This window comes from Pongo abelii, chromosome X (assembly GCF_028885655.2).
Source record: "Pongo abelii isolate AG06213 chromosome X, NHGRI_mPonAbe1-v2.0_pri, whole genome shotgun sequence".
In the NCBI taxonomy this organism is placed as follows: domain Eukaryota; kingdom Metazoa; phylum Chordata; class Mammalia; order Primates; family Hominidae; genus Pongo; species Pongo abelii.
In genome coordinates this window covers 106,915,989-106,937,845 of record NC_072008.2, presented here as the reverse complement: position 1 = coordinate 106,937,845, position 21,857 = coordinate 106,915,989, and the positions used below count along the sequence as shown (strand labels likewise).

At 39.9% G+C, this 21,857-nt stretch overlaps 1 pseudogene; it reads left to right on the top strand.

Annotated features, from left to right (window-relative positions):
* Window positions 1–18,762: 18,762 nt before the first annotated feature.
* LOC129052997 (14-3-3 protein theta-like) lies at window positions 18,763–21,025 on the top strand (annotated as a pseudogene).
* The last annotated feature ends 832 nt before the right edge of the window (window positions 21,026–21,857 follow it).

Here is a 21,857-nt window from a genome sequence, read left to right as displayed (position 1 = left end):
AGTTTCAGAAGAATATAAATGCCAAAGAGGACATTATTGCATATCAATGCATTCCATTCTAGAGGAGAAGATTCCTGCTAACAAGCCCAGTCCTTAGCACCAATGTTTTCCATCACACTATAAAGCACAGAATTAAGGCAGTGATTCTTAGGTGCAAAGCCCAGAACCTAACAAATTACCCCCAATTTCTCCCAGCAACCCTATTTCTGGAATTAGCTTTGTGAATTGGGGTACTTCAACTGATCCCAAGAAAAGGAAATAGTGGCCGGGCACGGTGGCTCACACCTGTAATCTCAGCACTTTGGGAGGCCGAGGCAGGTGGATCACCTGAGGTCAGAAGTTCAAGACCAGCCTGGCCAACATGGTGAGACCCCGTCTCTACTAAAAGTACAAAAAATTAGCCGGGCGTGGTGGCACGCGCCTGTGATCCCAGCTACTCGGGAAGCTGAGGCAGGAGAATCACTTGAACCTGGGAGGCGGAGGTGGAGGTTGCAGTGAGCTGAGATCATGCCACTGCACTCCAGTCTGGGTGACAGAACAAGACTTCGTCTCAAAAAAAAAAAAAAAAAAAAAAAAGGAAACGATGTCAGAGAGAAAAGCCTACTGATGAGCCTATTAATTTAGGACTACCTTGAGGGGCTTGGGGGCCTCCTGCTGGGGCAAGGCTCATAAGAAATGTAGGGAGGGTGGGAAGTGACAGTGAGAACTCTGTTTTGACTATACTAATGACTATCAAGCAGGGATCTTTAACCTCATTCCTGGCTTTCATGTTTATTTAGTGTCTATTCTGTGTACAGCAGTGCCAAACATTGTAAGGGATACAAAAGAAGCAACAAATAAACTTCCAAACTGTGATTAAAATGAAGCGGGAAAAATATTCTGTATTTTCTGCCCATAACTTGATTCCAGATTGGAGAATACAATGTAACAGCTGCACTAATTGCTTTTATTTTACATACAGCACTTAGATTTAGGGCCTCTTGAACTCAATTCACAAACTGACATAAAACCATGTGTGAGTACTTCTGTTTGTTATAGGATTGCCAGAACTGTATAAAATTCTCTGTTTATATTCTTTGCTGCACTGGTCTCTCGTTGGACTGGTATTCCACTGTCTTTAAACAGTAACTAACCCACTGAAATATTTCTGGTCCTTCCAGGGATCCCAAGGACATATACACTGTGGGTTAACACCATCAGCCATTCCTGTATCAGCTCTGCTGTTTTCTCTCAAATCCCTTTGCCATTTGAAGGTTTTGTTTTTGTTTTCTGCTCTCAATGGGCTGAACCTCAGAAACAGTGGGCTGGTGAACAACCATTGGTGAACAATCTAATTGTGAGAGAAGCAGGACAATGGCAGACTGAGCAGAATGAACCCTAAGCATCAACAAGCTATGAACCCATGTATCGGTACACTCTCCAGATTCCTCAGAGTTCCACACACCTCCCACTTAGGGTAAGAAGGCTCACAGTGAGGGGGAGGTATGAGGCAGAGGCAAGTACTTTTCTATGATTATTTTTCTTTTCTGCAAGACATGCTCTAAGAGTTCTCCTTTGATAGTGTGGGATGGGTTAGGTGTAGTTCATCTTGAAAGCAAAAAGACAGCCTCTTTCCCCCATGCGAATCTGATTATACTTCCTGACTCCCACAGACACGAACCAAGCACCCACGCTGTCTAGTCTTTTCTTCAGTCCAAGCTAGCCAAAAGATCTCCTTACTGAAAGCTTGCAGCTACTGCTATTACTATTACTACTGCTTTTTATCACTGTTTCCTGCTCTTGGAAAACCTCAGCCTGATAGCGCAGGAACTGAGAAATTAATTCTGACCTCAAAAGGGGATAGTGTCTGTGAGACTTGCAAGAGGGGCTGATATCTGCCAGTCACTAGACAGAGAAGAGCATTCCAGGCTGAGCAAACAGCATGAGCAAGTGTGCAGAGGTATGCAAGTGCATTGTTCTCATATTCAAGTTCAGGAAAGTTAATAGTCTAGTTGGGCTACAGGGAAGGCCATCAGAGCAGTGAGAGTGATGCCAAAGAAAATGGAACAAGGTAGAGTGGGGCAGATTTGTGAAGCACATTGAATGCCATGTTAAGGGAATTAAACTTTCTTTTTTAGGCAATGAGGCATTCTAAGCAGATGAAACACAATCCAATTCACGTTTACAGAGAACTCTGGCAGGAGTATGGACATTTGATTGGCAGAGATAAGGAGACTATTTAGGAGGCTCTAGCAAGGGTCTAGATAAGAAATCAGAACCACATCTAGGGTAGTGGTAGTGGGTACTAAAACGTGGCAGGTTTGAAAAACACTAAGAAATAGTAGTATGTTGCTAAAACAAAAACAAAAACAAAAACAAAAACCTAGCTCTCTGGAAAAGCCAGGAAAAGAGACTTCACTAGGAACAAAATTGGCCAGCACCCTGATTTTGGACTTACCAGCCTCCAGAACTGTGTGGAAATAAATGTTGTTGTTTAAGCCACCCAGTCTGTGGTATTTTGTTATGGCAGCCTGAGCACACTAATACACATAGTATAAGATCGTTAAATAGTTGTTGAATGAATATTCGAGTGTTAGGACTGATCCTAACATTTGTATTGGAATTAGTATTTTTTAGAGATAAGATCTATTAAGACATAAGGAGAAAATAGAACTAAGAGGCATCACGTGACAGATCATTGGTGATGGATTTTTCTCTGATGTAAGCTTTGCTCTGTGAGGCTAGTGAGAGGTTTCTTGCCAGGGTTTACAACAGTATCACTAGCCAAAATATCTTTCCCTGAGGATATCATATTCTTCCTCCTCCATTCTTGATTTACTTATGACATTAGAAATGCAATGGGAGGGCCAGGCATGGTGGCTCACACCTGTAATCCCAGCACTTTGGGAGGCCGAGGCAGGTGGATCACTTGAGGTCAGGAGTTCGAGACTAGCCTGGCCAATATGGTGAGACCACATTTCTACTAAAAATACAAAAATTAGCTGGGCGTGGTGGTACACGCCTGTAGGCCCAGCTACTCGGGAGGCTGAGGCAGGAGGATCGCTTGAACCTGGAAGATGGAGGTTGCAGTGAGCCGAGATTGAGCTACTGCACGCCAGCCTGGGTGACAAAGCAAGACTCTGTCTCAAAAAAGAAAAGAAATGCAATGGGAGGCTGGGCACAGTGGTTCACGACTGTAATTCTAGCACTTTGGGAAGCTGAGGTGGGGGAATTGCTTGAGGCCAGGAGTTCAAGATCAGCCTGGCCAACACGGTGAAACCCTGTCTCTACTAAAAATAAATAAATAAATAAATAAAATAAAATAAAATAAATTAGCTGGGCATGGTGGCGGGCACCTGTAATCCCAGCCACTCGGGAGGCTGAGTCAAGAGAATCACTTGAACCTGGGAGGCAGAGGTTGCAGTGAGCCAAGATCATGCCACTGAACTCCATCCTGGGCAACAGAGCGAGACTCTGTCTCAATTAAAAAAAAAGAAATGCAATGGGAGAGTTAGAAAGGTATTTATTAACTAAACAAATATGTATTGAGTATCTACTGTGCTATACAACATGCCAATTATCTTATTTATTTTTTACCATAATGCTTAGAGGCACTTCATATTACTCTCATTTTCAAATAAATCAATTGAGACTGGTTGAGGCTAAGTAATTTGCTCAAGGTCATCTTATAAGTGGTATCCCACCTTTAAACTCATGTCTGACTTTTTAAAAAAATGATCTTTTCCCCTTCCTTACCCCTACCAACCAGCAGGGTGCATTCTCTACTCAATAGATCTCTTGGCTTCTGCTTATTTCCACACGGGGGTACTGTGCTGATTGCTCTACATGCATTCTCTGAATTCATTCTCATGACAATCCTAGGCATCTAGCACAGTTTCTGGCAAATAATAAGTATTCAATAAATACTTTTTAAAAGATTAACCGTGTAACAATAATAGTAACTGACATTTATTTTGTCTTCTATGGATCAGCATCTATTCTAAACACTTCACACACATTAACTCATTAATTTCAACAACACAAAGAGGTAGTGACCATTATTATCAATTTTAGAGATGCTTACCAATTATAACTTTTTAGTGCTTTTGGCTCTAATGGGTGTCAGTTGCTGGCAGGAGTTGCAGTGATAGCAATAGTATTTTCAGCCCTAATCAAGGTGGTAATACTTGGGTAGATCTAGACTGATTGTGATAATGTCTCTAACAGTGCAACAAAAGTTACAAGCTTGTGGGCTCTACCTCAGGACTATTAGTTTCTGATTTTTGGGTATCACTCTTCTTCCTTTTGTCCCACTCCCTTTCTCCCTTTTACTATGCCATGTATCCGAAATCTCTGTAACTAATTTTATTTCAATAGTTTTTGGTTACATGGATGAGTTATTTAATGGTGAATTCTGGGATTTCAGTGCACCCGTCACTCAAGCAGTATACATTGTACCCAATATGTAACCAATTCTTTTAAGAGTTGGGGTCTCCCTCTGTCACCCAGGCTGGAGTGCAATGGCATGATCACAGCTCACTGCAGCCTCAAACCCCTGGGCTCAAGCTATCCACCTCAGCCTCCCGAGTAGCTGGGACTACAGGCATGCACCACCACTCCTGGCTAATTTTTAAAAATGTTTTTGCAGAGACAGGGTCTCGCTATGTTGCCTAGGCTGGTGTCAAACTCCTGGCCTTAGGCAATCCTTCTGCCTCTGTCCCAAAATGCTAGGATTACAGGTAAACCATCGTGCCCAGCCAGTAACTAATTCTTTTTTTTTTTTTTTTTTTTTTTGAGACAGTGTCTCACTTTGTCACCCAGGCTGGAGTGCAGTGGCACAATCTCGGCTCACTGCAACCTCCACCTCCCGGGTTCAAGCGATTCTCCTGCCTCAGCCTCCCGAGTAGCTGGAATTACAGGTGCATGCCACCACGCCCAGCTAGTTTTTGTATTTTTAGTAGAGATGGGGTTCCACGACGTTGGTCAGGCTGGTCTCGAATTCCTGATCTTAGGTGATCTGCCTGCCTCGGCCTCCCAGAATGCTGGGATTACAGTCGTGAGCCACTGCACCCGGCCAACTAATTCTTTTTATTAAATTCCCTTTTTGGAACAACAAGAGTAATTTCTCTTTACCTAGCTGGACTTTGAATAAGACCTAAAAGAACTTAAAGATGAAACTACTGATTCTCTATTGACAATCTTTGAGAAACAGTGACGATTACCAGAATAGCAACAGAGGGTTGAAAACAACAAAGCATTGTACTTTTTTAAAGCTTTGGGTTTTTTTGTTTGTTTGTTTTTGTTTTTGTTTTTTTGGAGACAGAGTCTCACTCTGTCACCCAGGCTGGAGTGCAGTGGCATGATCTTGGCTCACTGCAACCTCCGCCTCCCAGGTTCAAGCGATTCTTGTGCCTCAGCTTCCTGAGTAGCTGGGATTACATGCATGTGCCACACAGCCGGATAATTTTTTGTATTTTTAGTAGAGACGAGGTCTCACTATGTTGGCCAGGCTTGTCTCAAACTCCTGAGCTCAAGTGACCCCCCAACCTCAGGCTCCCAAAGTGCTGAGATTACAGATGTGAGCCGCTGTGCCCAGCCTTTTAACCTTTTATATTGTAAAGAATAACACATACAGAACAGTGAGCACACAAATATATAACTCAATGGTTTACCAGGAATCAAACAGCCATGTAACCAGCACCCAGGTCATGAAAAAGAACATCTCCAGCAGCCCAGAATCCCCCTGCCAACCACTAAGGCCTTTCTCTTCCACCTAAGTAATCATTAACTTGCCTTTTAGGAGAATCATGCCCTTTTATATATATATATATAGCTTTTCCACCTAAACATGCATCCCTGAACACTAGTGGCTTATTTTTTTTTTTTAATTTGAGACAGGGTCTTGCTTTGTTGCCCAGGCATGAACCAATATGCCCTGACTTAGTTTTGCTGTTTTTTGAACTTTTACATATACGTAATCAAGATATATTCTTCTGTGTCTGGCTTCTTTCACTCAACATTATATCGCTGAGATTCACCCATTCCTATGCAAGAAATTATTCATACATTTTATTGCTGTATAATATTCCATTGTATGAACAAACATGGCTACTCAACAAGGTCTGATCTGAGGCTATATTTTAAAAGTAGATAACATCAGGCACAATACCAATTAATTAGATGGCTTGTTGAGGATGACCAAGACAGTAAAGATCTAGTTGCTTACACTAGAAAAAGAGAAGGCTTGGGGCAAAGAGGAAAAGAAGTCACAGCTATTTTAAAATTTTTAAAGAGCTATTATGTAGAAGAGGAATTGAAACTATTCTCTGCACTTTCAGAGGGCAGAATCAGAACCAATAGGGAGATAGCATGAATAAGTATATTTTGGCCATCTTGTTTACTATATTCTTGTCCTTACCATCCCATAAAGTTGGAGATAATCTGGTCAGATAGGCATGCTGTAGCAGCACTAAATATAGATAAACTAAAATGATCTGCATGACTAGCTGCCTGAGCCAAGGCTTCCAAACACAATAAAACGATTCTAGAAATAATCCTTAGCATTCTTTGCATGCTTTCCTTTGAGAGAAACTTTTCAGCTGGAGCAAGCAGAGGCAAATCGGTAGGCTAGGAACTGTAGTAGGTACTGACTAGTGTCAAGAGAACTAAAAATGTGGAGATCTCTGAATTGAAAAATCAGGATGCCATTTGAGTTTCACACTAATCTTAAAAATCATTCCCTATACCAGATCATGTTGGGAATCTTTCTAACAAAAAAGTGACCTTGAATATATAAAGTTTGAGAAAAAAGAGAGCAAAAATTTCTTAGAGCTTGTGTGTGTGTGCACATGCATGTGTGCATGTGCATGCTTTTTGCCTTAGGGAGTTATAAAGTTCAAACCAGATAAAGTAAATATAAACACTTCATAAACTCTTAGGTGCATTAAACTAGAAGATGAACTTAAAGAAAAAAACAAAGTTTCAAAGAACTCAGAAGAATCAGCCTAAAGTTCGAAACCAGGGTTTAGGCTGAATGATTTTTCAGAAATGAAGTTCCTCAAAATTTCCTAATGAAATTCTTGAACAGAATTAAAGACATAAGAAGAATCCACCTCTAGAGAGGGAGTTAATTTTATGCATAATGAATAAACGTTGAAGGGTATACCATTAGACTGAGAACCTCGGGTCAAAATTTTGCTAAGAAAATAGCCTCTTCTAGTCTACCACCTCTTTAAATACACTGGAAGAGGTTTTCCTTTTATAGGCCCATCAAAGCACTAAATGGGTTGCTTTAGTGGTAATTGCAGAAATGGCTGATAACCAAAGTGGGTTTTGCTAACATTTCTGCCCCTAATCTAAGTGTACTGAAGAAAAAAGGTATGGAACCTAGTGTTAGTAGTGAATGGTAGGATAAAAAAAGCTCTCCTAGAGCTTTCAAATTCATCTTAAGATTTGGTGGTGAATTTGTAATAATGTGAGTACACTGATTTTAATTATCCCTCTTTCCATTTACTATCAGCCATAATATGATGCTTCATTGTGCTTATGAGCTGGGGGAATGAAGACTTAAAAAAGGACACAATATTTAAGAAAAATTCATGTCTAACAGAAAAACAAAGTAGATGTGGTTGGATGGGGGTTTTTTCAAGGTTGGAGAAAATGAAAAGACAGTAACAATTTTTAAATGTTATTAAACAGCTGCATAAGATAGAAAATTACAAAATATTGCTTTAATTTAAAAAAAATCTAAATAAATAGATTAATATATTATGCTTATTGGTTAGAAAACTCATTATTTTAATGTTAATTTTACCCAAATTGATATATAGGTTAAACACAATCTCAAAAGTAATACCAGCACGCTCTTTTTTGTGGAAATCAACAAGATGATTGGCCTGATTTAATCATTCCACATTGCATACGTATACCAAAACAACACATTATACCCCATAAATGTATACATTATGATTTGTCAATTAAAAATAATATCAATAAAATTTAAATTTATATGGAAACACAAAGGTCCTAGAAAAGCCAATCTTAAAACAACAACAGCTGGGCGCAGTGGCTCACGCCTGTAATCCCAGCACTTTGGGAGGCCGAGGCATGCGGATCACGAGGTCAGGAGATCGAGACCATCCTGGCTAACATGGTGAAACCCTGTCTCTACTAAAAATACAAACAATTAGCCAGGCGTAGTGGCGGGCACTGGTAGTCCCAGCTACTTGGGAGGCTGAGGCAGGAGAACGGCATGAACCTGGGAGGCGGAGCTTGCAGTAAGCTGAGATTACGCCACTGCACTCCAGCCTGGGCGACAGAGCAAGACTCTATCTCAAAACAACAACAACAACAAAGCTGGAGGGCTTACACTATCAGGTATCAAGACTTGTTATAATGCTACAGTGATTAAGACCATATGGTATTTATGCAATGATAGTCAAATAGACCAATGGAGCACTATATAGAATATAGAAAGAGAACCACCCATATCCAGTCATCAGATGTATGGTGAAGGCACCATTACAATTCAGTGGGAAAGGGTTAGAGTTGTTTTTTTTTTTAAATAGTGATGGGTTAACTGGATATCTATATAGAAAAAAATGAACTATCTCAAACCACACACAAAAATTAATTTGAGATGGGCAATAGATCTAAATGATCTAGAGAGGTTGGCAAACATTTTCTGTAAAAGGCCAGAGAGTAAATATTTTAGGCTTTGTGGCTCGTATGGTCTTTGTCACACTGACTTTGATGCTGAAGTGTGAAAGCAACCATAGACAATACATAAATGAATGGATATAGCTATGATTCAGTAAAACATTATCTGGGCCACATTTGACCTTTGGGTTGTAGTTTGTCGACTCCTGTTCTAGCAAAACACATAGAAGAGTATCTTCTTGATCTTAGGGATAGGCAAGGATTTTTAAAGTAGGGCGTCAAAAGTACTAACTATATAAAAATGATAAATTGGACTTAATTAAAATTAAGAACTTCTGGTCAAATGATACCATTAAGAATACGAAAATTCAAGCCATAGACTGGGAGATTTCCGTAATACATATGACTAAGGACTTGTAGTTAGAATATGTAAAGAACTGGGCCAGGTGTGGTGGCTCATACCTGCAGCCCCAGCACTTTGGGAAGCTGAGACGGAAGGATCGCTTGAGGCCGGGAGTTCAAGACCAACCTGGGAAACATAGCAAGACCCCATCTCTACAAAAAAAAGTAAAAAAAAAAAAAAAAAAGCCAAGTGTGGTGGCACACGCCTGTAGTCCCAGCTACTCAAGAGTCTGAGGCAGGAAGATCACTTGAGCTCAGGAGTTTCAGGCTGCAGTGAGCTAGGTTTGCACCATTACACTCCAGCTTGGGCAACAGAGTGATACTTCGTCTCTAAAAAATAAAAAAAATATATAGAAATCTTACAAAACAATAGAAAGACAAAAACTCAGTAATAAAATAGGTAAAATACCTGAACAGGCATTTTACGAAAGAAGATATCCATATGGTCAATAAACCTATGAAGAGATGCTCACCATCATTAATCATCAGGAAAATGCAAACTAAAATGACATTGTGATACTACCATACATCCAACATAATGGTTAAATTAGACAGACAAAATCAAGTGCCAATGAAGATATAGAGCTATTGAGACTGTCATACATTGCTGTTGTAAATAAACACATAATCACTTTGGCATTATTACAAAAGCCAAACATACATTTCATTCTATGACGAAGAAATTCCACTCCTGCATATGAACTCAACCAAAATGAGTGCTTTTATATTCTATGAAAGATATGTACAAGGCTGTTCATATCCATTTTGTTCATAATTCAAAAACTGGAAACTCAAATGTATTTATACTCTAGAATGAATAAACCAATTGTGGTAAATTGACACAATGGAATTAGTACATAGCAGCTAAAAAAAAGAAGAAACTACTAGAATGTGCAATGACATGGATAAATCTCAAGAAAACAATGTTGGCTGGGTATGGTGACTCACGCCTGTAATTCCAGCACTTTGTGAGGCCAAGGCAGGCAGATCACCTAAGGTCAGGAGTTCGAGACCAGCCTGCCCAACATGGCAAAAACCCATCTCTACTAAAAATACAAAAAATTAGCCAGGCGTGGTGGCACGTGCCTGTAATCCCAGCTACTCGAGAGGCTGAGGCAGGAGAATCGCTTGAACCTGGGAGGCAGAGGTTGCAGTGAGCCACGATCGCACCCCTGCACTCCAGCCTGGGCAACAGAGTGAGACTCTCAAAAAAAAAAAAAAGAAAGAAAGAAAAAGAAAATAATGTTGAGCAAAAGTCAAATACATAAGTACATAGTTTGATTCCATTTAAATGAAGTTTTACAACAGGCAATAAACCTATGGTGATACAGGTTAAAATGGTGGTTACCTTCGAGAGTATCAAGTGGGAAGGGGCATGAGGAAGTCTTCTGAGGTACTGGAAATGGTTCTACATCTTGATCTGAGTGGTAGGTAGTTAAATGATTGTGTGTGTGTATGTGTGTGAGAGAGAAAGAGGTGTGTGTGTGTGAGGGAGACAGAGAGAGAGAGAATTAAGTGAGCTACGCTTGAGATCTGTGAACTTTTACTGTAGAAAAGAAAAAAATATTTATTAGCTAAGCACAGTGGCACACGCCTGTAGTCCCAGTTACTGGGGAGGCTGAGGCAGAAAGATTGCTTAAGCCCAAGAGCGCAAGACCAGCCTGGACAATATAACAAGACCTTATCTCAAAAAAAAAAAAAAAAAAAAAAAAAAAAAAAAAAAAAAAGAAAAAAAGAAAGAAAAGAAGAAAAATATTTAAAAAGACAATATCAATTTAAAAAAGAAAAAAAAAATGGTCAATGGTACCATTGAACACTTCAAGAAAAAAGTATGTTATCCCAGCATTCGAATTAGATAAGTAAAATAATTGCTTCTCTCTCAAATTGATTAAATCTTCCTCTAAACAGATTATTTTGCTTTTCTTTGGTTAGATTTTTTGCTTTGGATGTGGTATCCAAGTATAATAAAGCAGAAGAATTTTCTTCCTACTTCCAGATATTAGTTTATGCCATACAGACATCATATATTCTTCAGAAGATTTGCTCTGACCCAATTCAGGATACTTTGTTTTTGGCAAATAATCTGAGTAAAAATGCCATTCCTCACTCTGTAATTGTGTGTATATTTATACAGTTTTTAATTTCCCTGGGAGTACTCATACCCAGTTTGAAAAGCATGCCTTTAAATAGCCAATCTAGTCACAATGGCTAATTGACAGGAAAAGCCTTGAAGTGCTCAAAGGGATCATTGATCCTTTTATTTCTCGATGAGCAAAGAGATCCTTAGAGCTAATTAAATTATGATCCTAATATTCTTCCCTTTCATTATTAGCAGTATTTGGCCTTGATTTTTTTCCTGGAGCATGTGTACTCAATTAGGGGTGAGGGAAACACATGTTTTATAAAACAAAAGTGGTCATTATTCTCTGCTCCAATAAGAGTGTGTTTTATCTTTTATCATTAAAAGAGGAATCAGTATTTTTACCAGGAGTTTTCAAATACATTTTTCTTTGAAGAAAGTTCTGGTGTGTTTCAATTGTTTTAAACTAAGATTAAGCTCAGGGCAATAATTCAAAACGTTTAAATTATATATAGTGATTAGTTTTAATTTTTAGTGTGGGAAAGTGGTAATTGAAGACAACATTAATTTGGTAATGTTAAAGCATTAAGTGGAGAACAACCTTTCAATTTTCCTCACCCTGGTGTGATTTATTATATTATAGCCCATACTTGCAGTATCTATATTATCTGCTTCAAGGTATTAGATCTTATGATACTAATAATCTTAAAAAGGAGATATTTTTCTTAAGAGAGTACCAGGCACCAGGCATGGTGGCTCACGTCTGTAATCCCAGCACTTTGGGGGGCCAAGGGGGCAGATCACCTGAGGTCGGGAGTTCGAGACCAGCCTGGCTAACATAGGGAAGCCCCGTCTCTAATAAAAATACAAAAATTAGCTGGGTGTGATGGCGCGTGCCTGTAATCCCAGCTACTTGGGAGGCTGAGGCAGGAGAATCACTTGAACCCGGGAGGTGGAGGTTGCAGTGACCCGAGATTGTACCACTGTACTCCAGCCTGGGAGACAGAGCGAGACTCCATCTTAAAAAAAATAAAATAAAATAAAGAGACCAGGTGCGGTGGCTCACGCCTGTAATCCCAGCACTTTGGGAGGCCAAGGCGGGCGGATCAGGAGGTCAGGAGTTCGAGACCAGCCTAGCTAATATGGTGAAACCCCGTCTCTACTAAAAATACAAAAATTAGCCATGCGTGGTGGCGGGCACCTGTAATCCCAGCTACTCAGGAGGCTGAGGCAGGAGAATCACTTGAACCCGGGAGGTGGAGGTTGCAGTGAGTTGAGATCGCGCCACTGCACTCCAGCCTGGGTGACAGAGCGAGACTCCATCTCAAAAAAAAAAAAAAAAAAAAAAAAAGAGTACAAGGAGCAGCTTGCAATACCATATGATTTTATTCTCAAAATGGTGTAATGAAAAAAATCCATAGACTCTGGTGTTAGTAGATCTGAAAGGGAGACCTGACTCCATTATGAATGACTTCGTGTGAATTATTCAATCTTTCAGAGCTTATAGTTTCTTCAACTGTAAAATGAGACTATTATAATAATGCCTGCCACACTGAAGAATCTGGATGAAAGGCATCCACACAATATCTTAGAATGTGAACTGGATATAATGTATGACAATATTTTTTTTTAGACAGGGTCTCACTCTGTCACCCAAGCTGGAGTGCAGTGGCACGATCATGGCTCACTGTAGCCTCAACTTCCCAGGCTCAAGCAATCCTCCCTCGTCAGCCTTCTGAGTAGCTGGGACTATAGGTGTGTGCCACCATACCCTGGTAATTTTTTAATTTTTTGTACAGATGGGGTTTCGCTATGTTGCCTAGGCTGGTTTTGAACTCCTGGGCTCAAGTGATCCTCTCACCTCGGCCCCCCAAAGTGTTGGGATTACAGGCAAGAGCCAGTGCACCCAGCCTGATACTATTTTTAAAATTCCAGTACAATTAGGCTGACAAAGGTTTAGGTTTGGGGTTTAAAAATCTAAAAATACTAAATAGTAAAAAATGCAGTATAAAGATTTTAATAATGGTCGTGGTAATCTAAGACTGACAGAACCAGTATTTTAATGGAAAAAAAGGTTACTTTTCAATTCCTAGAAATAAGTATTTCATTACTGAGAGAATAAGTGTATATCTGTTTGGGAAGAAGGGAGTGCACAGAAGGAAGAGATTATAGGTAAGCCTCTATATTCTATTTTTAATTTTTTTTTAATTAAAATATAAGGAGAATGACAGACAATAGTATATATGAAATATTCTTACCAAAAGGTAAAATCTACTCTAATTAAACCTGTAGGGAAAAAAGGGACAAAAGAGCATGATAAACAGTATCATGAGAATAGAATGAGCAAACTCTAGAATGTGGGAAACAGGAAGACAAACACCCAGTTTCTTCAACAAAAAAAGATTGCAAAAATAAAAAGGAACAAGGAGAACCTATAGATTAAATGAGGCATTAAAGACATATCAACCAAATGTAATCTGGGGACCATTTAAAATACCTGAATCAAACAAATGGTTATAAAAATACTTTGAGACAATCAGGGAAACACAAAGTAGACATATATTAAGGCAGTACTGTTAATGTTTTTAGATATAATTATATTAACAAACTTTTTAAAAGAATTATTGAGACAATATTAGTGAAAATGGAAGAGTAACGGCCCCCCAAATTCAGTCCTCCGTAAAATTTTTTTGAAGCCAAAACTAGTCAGAATCAACATTTTCAGAACTCTGGAAATTAACCAAAGGCTTGCAGCAACCTGGGGAATGTATTTTAAAGAAAAACACCTGAATCTCTGTAAGAAAAGTGAGCTTTATGTCATTTTAATTTGTCCTAGTTCCATCTCCCACTCTCTAGCTCTGCAGTAGCCTTAAAAAATTACAGTCCACATTTATGAAGAAAACCAGCAGCCTGTCTGACACGTGAGGGAGCAGAAAGAGGTAGGAGCTTATTCAAAGCCTCATTCCTAAACAACTGTCATTGTTATATATGTCTGGTGGTTCCCTGGAAAATACCACTTGCTCAGAGATAACACAGTGCAAAAAGCCTTCTCCAGGGGGAGTATTTGCCAAAAACAAATACAGGCAAGTGATTTAGCTTTGGAGCTGCCTAAGGCTGCGAATAACAGTTAAGCTACACAATAGACTAATAAAAAATCTTAAACAGAAAAATTGGGGAAGAATATATCTATAAGCACTTTGAAAACCTCCTACATTTTTCAGAAGATCTAGAAGGTCATAAGCATGCATAGGACTGTACACATGCTCTGGAAAGACTCAAGAAGGCCCCACACTGTCATGTTTGGCTGACCTTGAGCCTTTACACAATCAGGAAGTGAAAGCTAAGGCAGAGTTGTTAATGGCCTGGGTGATTGTTGAAAGTACACCCCAACATGCACATGGAGTTCTTTGACAAAGACTAGGAGATTTGCTGGTTCTGGGCACTTAAGAGGCTCTCTGTCCAATCATGAACTAATCTCTAAAATAGCTGAGTAGAGAATTCGTGGTCACATATGACAAAGAATACAGACTAGTTCAGAGCAGTCACTAAAACAACCACCCACGCACATTAGTAAAAACAAGTCAAAACAACAATAAACCTTGGTAAAGAGAGAGCATCTGATTTCCAAAGTTGCCACATCAGATTATTCAAAAGTCCAGTTTTCAACAAAAAATGATGAGTGATACAAATAAATAAGAAAGTATGGCTGGGCACGGTGGCTCATGCCTGTAATCTCAGCACTTTGGGAGGCAAAGGTGGGCAGATCACTTGAGGCCAGGAATTTGAGATCAGCCAGCTCAACATGGTGAAACCCCATCTCTACTAAAAATATAAAAGTTAGTCAGGTGTGGTGGTGCACGCCTGTGGTCCCAGCTACTTGGGAGGATAAGGTGGAAGGATCGTTTAAACCCAGGAGATTGAGGCTGTAGTGAGCCGAGATTGCACCACTGCACTCCAGCCTGGATGACACAGTAAGACTCTGTCTCAGAAATTAATAATAAAATAAAATACAGTATAAATGTATTTTTTGTTTATAACACTTTTTCTCTCCTTATTTAAAAAAAAACTGCATAAAACAAGATTTATAAATCTGTGTTAAAAGGCACCCAATGTATATACATGTAATTTGTGGTAACAACAGCATAAAGGAGGGTTAGGATGGAACTACTAAAGAACAAAATCTTCATATACTATTGAAATCAAGTTACTGTTCATCCAAATTAGATTGTTATAAGTTAAAAATGCTAATTGTAATACTCAGGGCAATCACTAAAAATAATTTTCAAAAACACAGTAAGTGAAATAACAAGGGAATTAGGATGCTACACTAGAAAATATCTATGTTCTATATGAGTTTTGTCTTTGTTTTTGCTTTGCTTTTTGTTTGTTTGTTTGTTTGTTTTGAGACAGAGTCTCACTCTGTCACCCAGGCTGGAGTGCAGTGGCACAATCTTGGCTCACTGCAACCTCAGCCTCCCAGGTCCCAGTTCAAGCAATTCTCGTGTCTCAGTCTCCAGAGCAGGTGGGATTACAGGCACCCACCACCGTGCCCAGCTAATTTTTGTATTTTTAGTAGAGACAGAGTTTCGCCATGTTGGCCAGGCTGGTTTTGAACTCCTGACCTCAGGTGATCCACCTTCCTCGGCCTCCCAAAATGCTGGGATAACAGGCGTGAGCCACTGCAGCTGGCACTATATGAGATTTTAAAAGCATTATCCAACTATATGCTGTCTATAACAAAAAAAACTTTAGATCCAAAGATACAAATAGGTAGAAAGAGAATAAAATATGTGTGTGTATATATATACACATATATATACATATATATACATATATACATATATACACACATATATACATATATATACATATATATGTATATATATATATTTTTTTGAGACTCTGTTGCCCAGGCTGGAGTGAGGTGGTATGATCTTGGCTTACCGCAACCTCTGCCTCCCAGGTTCAAGTGATTCTCTGGCCTCAGCCTCCCGAGTAGCTGGGATTACAGGCAGACCCCACCATGCCTGGCTAATTTTTGTAATTTTAGTAGAGATGGGGTTTCACCATGTTGGCCAGGCTCGTCTTGAACTCCTGACCTCAAGTGATCTGCCCACCTCAGCCTCCCAAAGTGTCTGGATTACAGGCATGAGCCACAGCCCCTGGCCAAAACGAAGATTTTTTTATGCAAACTAACCAAAAGAGAGTTGGAGTGGCTATACTAATATCAGAGAAAACAAACTTTATGATAAAAGTTGTTACTAGAGACAAAAAAAGAGTGTGTGTATGGGTGAATCCATCAAGAAGATGTAACATTTACAAATATATATGCATCTAGCAATAGAGCTCCAAAATACAGGAAAAAATCCTGACAAAATGGAAGAGAGAATTATATGATTCAATCACAAGAGTTGGATACTTCAATACCCCACTTCAAATAATGTGGGACTTGAACAACAAAATAAACCAGACAGAAATAACAAATATTTATAGAACACTCTATCCAACAGCAAAATACAAATTCTTCTCAAGTGCACGTAAAACATTCTTCAGAATAGACAATATATTGCGACATAAAACAAGCTGCAATAAATTTTAAAGGATTGAAGTCATACAAAGTATGTTTTTGGACAAGAATGGAATGAAATTAGATATAAAAGAAGAAAATTTGGAAAAGTAACAAATACGTGGAAATTAAACAACACACTCCTAAATAATCAATGAATCAAAGAATAAAAAGAAAATTACAACAAATAAGAAAATGTTATGAGTTACATCAAAACTAAAACATAACATAATAAAATTTTTGCAATGCATAATTTTTATAGCTACAAAATCCTATATTAAAAAAGAAATATCTTAAATCAATAATATAAACTTATACCCTAAGATACTAGAACAAGAAGAGCAAATTAAACCCAAAGCAAGAAGAGAAAGCAAATAATAGAGATTAAAGCAGAAATAAATGGAATAGAGAATGAAAAATGATGGAGAAAAATCAATAAAACCAAAGGCTGGTTCTTTGAAAACATCAACAACATTGATAAACATTTAGCTAGACTAAACAAGAAGGACAAAAAACACAAATAACTAAATTCAAGAATAAAAGAGGGTACATTACTACCAACCTTACAGAAATAAAAATGATTACTCAGGAATACTATGAACAATTATATGTCAATAAATTAGATAACATACCTAAAATGGAAAAATTCTGACTGACATCAGCAAGACAGCCAACTAGAGTCAACCTGGCACTCATTCCCCTCACAAAAGGAACCAAAACAACAAACAGACAACTATATTTCAACAGGAGTGACTGAGAATGTACACTGGAAAGCAACAGGGGAGAGCAAAATCCCTGTGGAGCATGGAAGCACAGAATAGCACCATAGAGAGGGAAACAAGGCGCTCCGCCTCTGCTACACTGTCTCCTCCACCAGAATTACATCAAATACAGGGAGACGACTTCTTACAGGGAAAAAGTAAACTAGAGGCTCCCACCTGTCCCCATTGCTACCACAGATGCCAGCAGTCCTTGCTATACATCTGACAAGGGATTAATATCTAGAATACTAAGAAACTTAACTCAAGAGCAAAAAAATATCAAACAACCCAATTAAAAAATAGGCAAAAGACCTTATCAGGCATTTTTCAAAAGAAGACATGCAAATGGCCAACTTATATATGAAAAAATGCTCAACATCACTAATCATCAAGGAAATGCAAATGAAAACCCCAACAAAATACCACTTCACTCCAGTTAGAATAGCTATTATCAAAAGACAAAACAAAATGGTTGTTGGCAAGGATGTAGAGAAAGGAAAACACTTATATACTGTTGGTGGGATTGTAAATCAGTACAGCCATTATAGAAAATAGTATAGAGGTTCCTCAAAATATTAAAAATAGAACTTCCATATGATCCAGAAGTCCCACTACCGGGTATTATTCTAAAGAGATAAAAACAATATTTTGCAGAGATCTCTGCACTCCCATGTTTATTTATATTAGCCAAGATATGGAGTTAATCTAATGTCCAACAATGGATAAAAAATGTGGTATATATATACAATGTGTGAATATAAATATATACACACACACAAATGTGGTGTATGTATATATATAATACACACACACAATGGAATACTATCCAGCTATAAAAAAGAATGAAATCCTGTCATGTACAACAACATGGATGAGCCTTGAGAACATCATGTTAAGTGAAATAAGCCAGACACAGAAAGACAAATAACATCTGATCTCCCTCATATGTGGAATCCATTTTTTTAAAAAGGCTGATGTCAAACGGTCGCTTTTATCTTGGGCCGGCCGAGCGGGGGTGGTGGGAGCGGCGGCAGCTCGGGCTCCCAGCGCGCTGGGCCTCTGCACCGCCCCCGCCTCCTCCCGCCGCCGGCAGCGGCCTCCCCGGGCGCCCAGTGGCGGTGGGGTCGTGGGAGAGGGAAATTCAACCGGCCGCCCTGTGTCAGAGATAAAAGCGGGCTGCTGGCCCCATTGTCTGACGGCGCTCCCTCCCTGCTTTTTGTTCTCGCCTCGCCGCCCCACCCCTCCGCAGCTCTGGAGGCTCCTCCCGCTCTGGGTCGGCGGCCGCCCTGGCTTTCCGCGGCCGCCCTGGCTTTCCTCGCCCTCAGCCCGGGCAGGCCCGGGCTCCGCGCCCGCCATGGAGAAGACGGAGCTGATCCAGAAGGCCAAGCTGGCCGAGCGCTACAACGACATGGCCACCTGCATGAAGGCCGGGACCGAGCAGGGCGCCGAGCTGTCCAAGGAGGAGCGCAGCCTGCTCTCCGTGGCCTACAAGAACGTGGTCTTGGCCGCAGGTCCGCCTGGAGAGTCATCTGGAGCATCCAGCAGAATACCTACACCTCCGACAAGAAGTTAGAGCTGATTAAGGACTATCGGGAGAAAGTGGAGTCCGAGCTGAGATCCATCTGCACCAAGGTCCTGGAATTGTTGGATAAATATTTAATAGCCAATGCAACTAATCCAGAGAGTAAGGTCTTCTATCTGAAAATGAAGGGTGATTACTTCCGGTACCTTGCTGAAGTTGCATGTGGTGATGATCAAAAACGATAATTCCCGAGGAGCTTACCAAGAGGCATTTGATATAAGCAAGAAAGAGATGCAACCCACACAACCCAATCCGCCTAGGGCTTGCTCTTAACTTTTCTGTATTTTACTATGAGATTCTTAATAACCCAGAGCTTGCCTGCACGCTGGTTAAAATGGCTTTTGATGAGGCCATAACTGAACTTGACACACTGAATGAAGACTCATACAAAGCACCCTCATCATACAGTTGCTTTGAGACAACCTAACACTTTGGACATCAGACAGTGCAGGAGAATGTGATGTTGCAGAAGGGGCTGAAATCTAAATCCATACAGTGTGTCATCCTTCTTTACTTCAAGAAACCTTTTTACACATCTCCATTCCTTATTCCACTTGGATTTCCTATAGCAAAGAAACCCATTCATGTATATGGAATCAACTGTTTATAGGCTTTTCACACTGCAGCTTTGGGAAAACTTCATCCCTTGATCTGTGTTTGTCTTGGCCTTCCTGGTGTGCAGTTACTGCTGTAGAAAAGTATTAATAGCTTCATTTTATATAAACATAAGTAATTTCCAAACACTTATACAGGACTAAAAATGTATCTGGTATTTAAGTAATCTGAACCAGTTCTGCAAGTGACTGTATTACTGTGAAGATATGAAAATGTAGTTAATTACAGTTTGAAGAGTGTTCCACATAACTTAATTTCTACATTCCCTCCCTTACTCTTCGGGGGTTTCCTTTCAATAAGCAACTTTTCCATGCTCTCAATGTATTCCTTTTTAGTAGGAATCCAGTAATATTAGATTAAATGGAAAAGCACTTGCCATCTCTGACTGGGAGTCACAAATTGAAATGCCTCCTGTATCACATAAGGAGGTCATGTATATCTGTGGCAACAGGGAGTTTCCTTATTCACTCTTTATTTGTTGCTGTTTAAGTTGACAACCTCCCTTCCCAATAAAAATTCACTTACACCTCCAAAAAAAACAAATGATACCATAGAAGCATAAAGTAGAATGATGGTTACCAGAGATTGAGAAGGGAAGGGAAGAGAAGGGAAGATAAGGAGAGATTGGTCAATGGATATAAAGTTACAATTAGTAGGAATACTTTCCGGTGTTCTATTGTATAGTAGGGTGACAGTGGTTAACAATAAGGTATTGCATATTACAAAATAGCTAGAAGAGAGGCTTTTGAATGTTCTCGCCACAGATAAATGATTGTATGAGGTGATGGATATGCTGAACACCCTGATTTGGTCAGTATAGTATATATATAGAAACATCAAATTGTACCTTGTAAATATGTACAGTTACAAACTGTCAATTAAAACTACGAAATCACCAAATTATAATAAAATAAAATAAAATGAAAAAAAATCAGCCAGGCGCTGTAATCCCAGCACTTTGGGAGGCTAAGGCAGGTGGATGATGAGGTCAGGAGTTCGAGACTAGCCTGGCCAACATAGTGAAACACCGCCCCTCCCCCCCGTCTCTACTAACAATACAAAAATTAACTGGGCGTGGTGGCGTGCACCTGTAGTCCCAACTACTTGGGAGACTGTTGGGAGAAAAGCTGAGTGTTGGAAGAGAAGCTGAGGCAGGGCTTGCATGTCTGCTAGACTTGCTGGCTCCTTGCTTCTAGCACTCCCATTATCTCAAACAGCCATGTGCTTCTCATTCACTTGATACACTGTTTCCTTTCAACCCCCACATCCTCACCACCTGTTTCTTTGTTTGAGCACCAATAAATCATGTGGGCTTCCAGAGCTGGGGGCCTTCGCAGCTTCCACACTCGCGATGGCCCCCTGGTCCCACTTTCTCTCTCAAACTGTCTTTTTCTCATTCCTTTGACTCCGCCAGACTTTGTCGTCCCCGTGACCTGGTGTTGGGTCTGATCACCCCAACATTCCTGGCTGCCCAACGTGGGACAACAAAGACCCCGGTGAAGGAAAGCTAGAGCGTGTGAAAGCAGAGGACGCATCGTCAGAGGACACCCAAGGATGTCTAAAAGATGTCCTAAAAGAAGCTTGGTGGAAAAGCTGAGCACTCGGAAGAACCAGGGTAACAATGGGACAAAGTGAAAGGAGACATTCTGCTTATTTAAATTTCTTAAGGGATTTATTACGAAGAGGGGGAGTGAAAGTTAGTACTCAGAATTTGTTATCACTCTTTAGTATAGTAAAGCAGTTTTGCCCATGCTTTCCTGAACAAGGGACTATGGAGTTGGATGAATGGGAGAGAATTGGAAGAGGTGTTAAAAAGGCGTATAAAGAGGGAGCAGAAATTCCAGTTTCCGTTTGGTTAGTGTGGGCGCTAATAAAGGCAGCTCTTGAGCCATTTCAAACAGATGATGAGGCAGATTCAGATGAGGAAGAGGAGGGCAAGTGTAAAAATCTAACTTCAGATTCTGAGTGTGAGGAACAGCTACTGGAGGAGATTAAAGAAAAGAAAGGAAAACTAAAAAAAAGTATGTTTTACTAGCCCGTCAGCTCCACCTGCTGAATTAAGTGAATGACCACCTCCTCTCTCTCCCCTTAATGGGCAAGAAAATAAATTAGCTGAAAAACTTATTGCTCCTGTAGTTGCACCATTGAAACCTGGAGCAATTGGCAGTGCTATACAAAATTCTATTCAAAAAGCTAGAGCTGAGGGAGACCTTG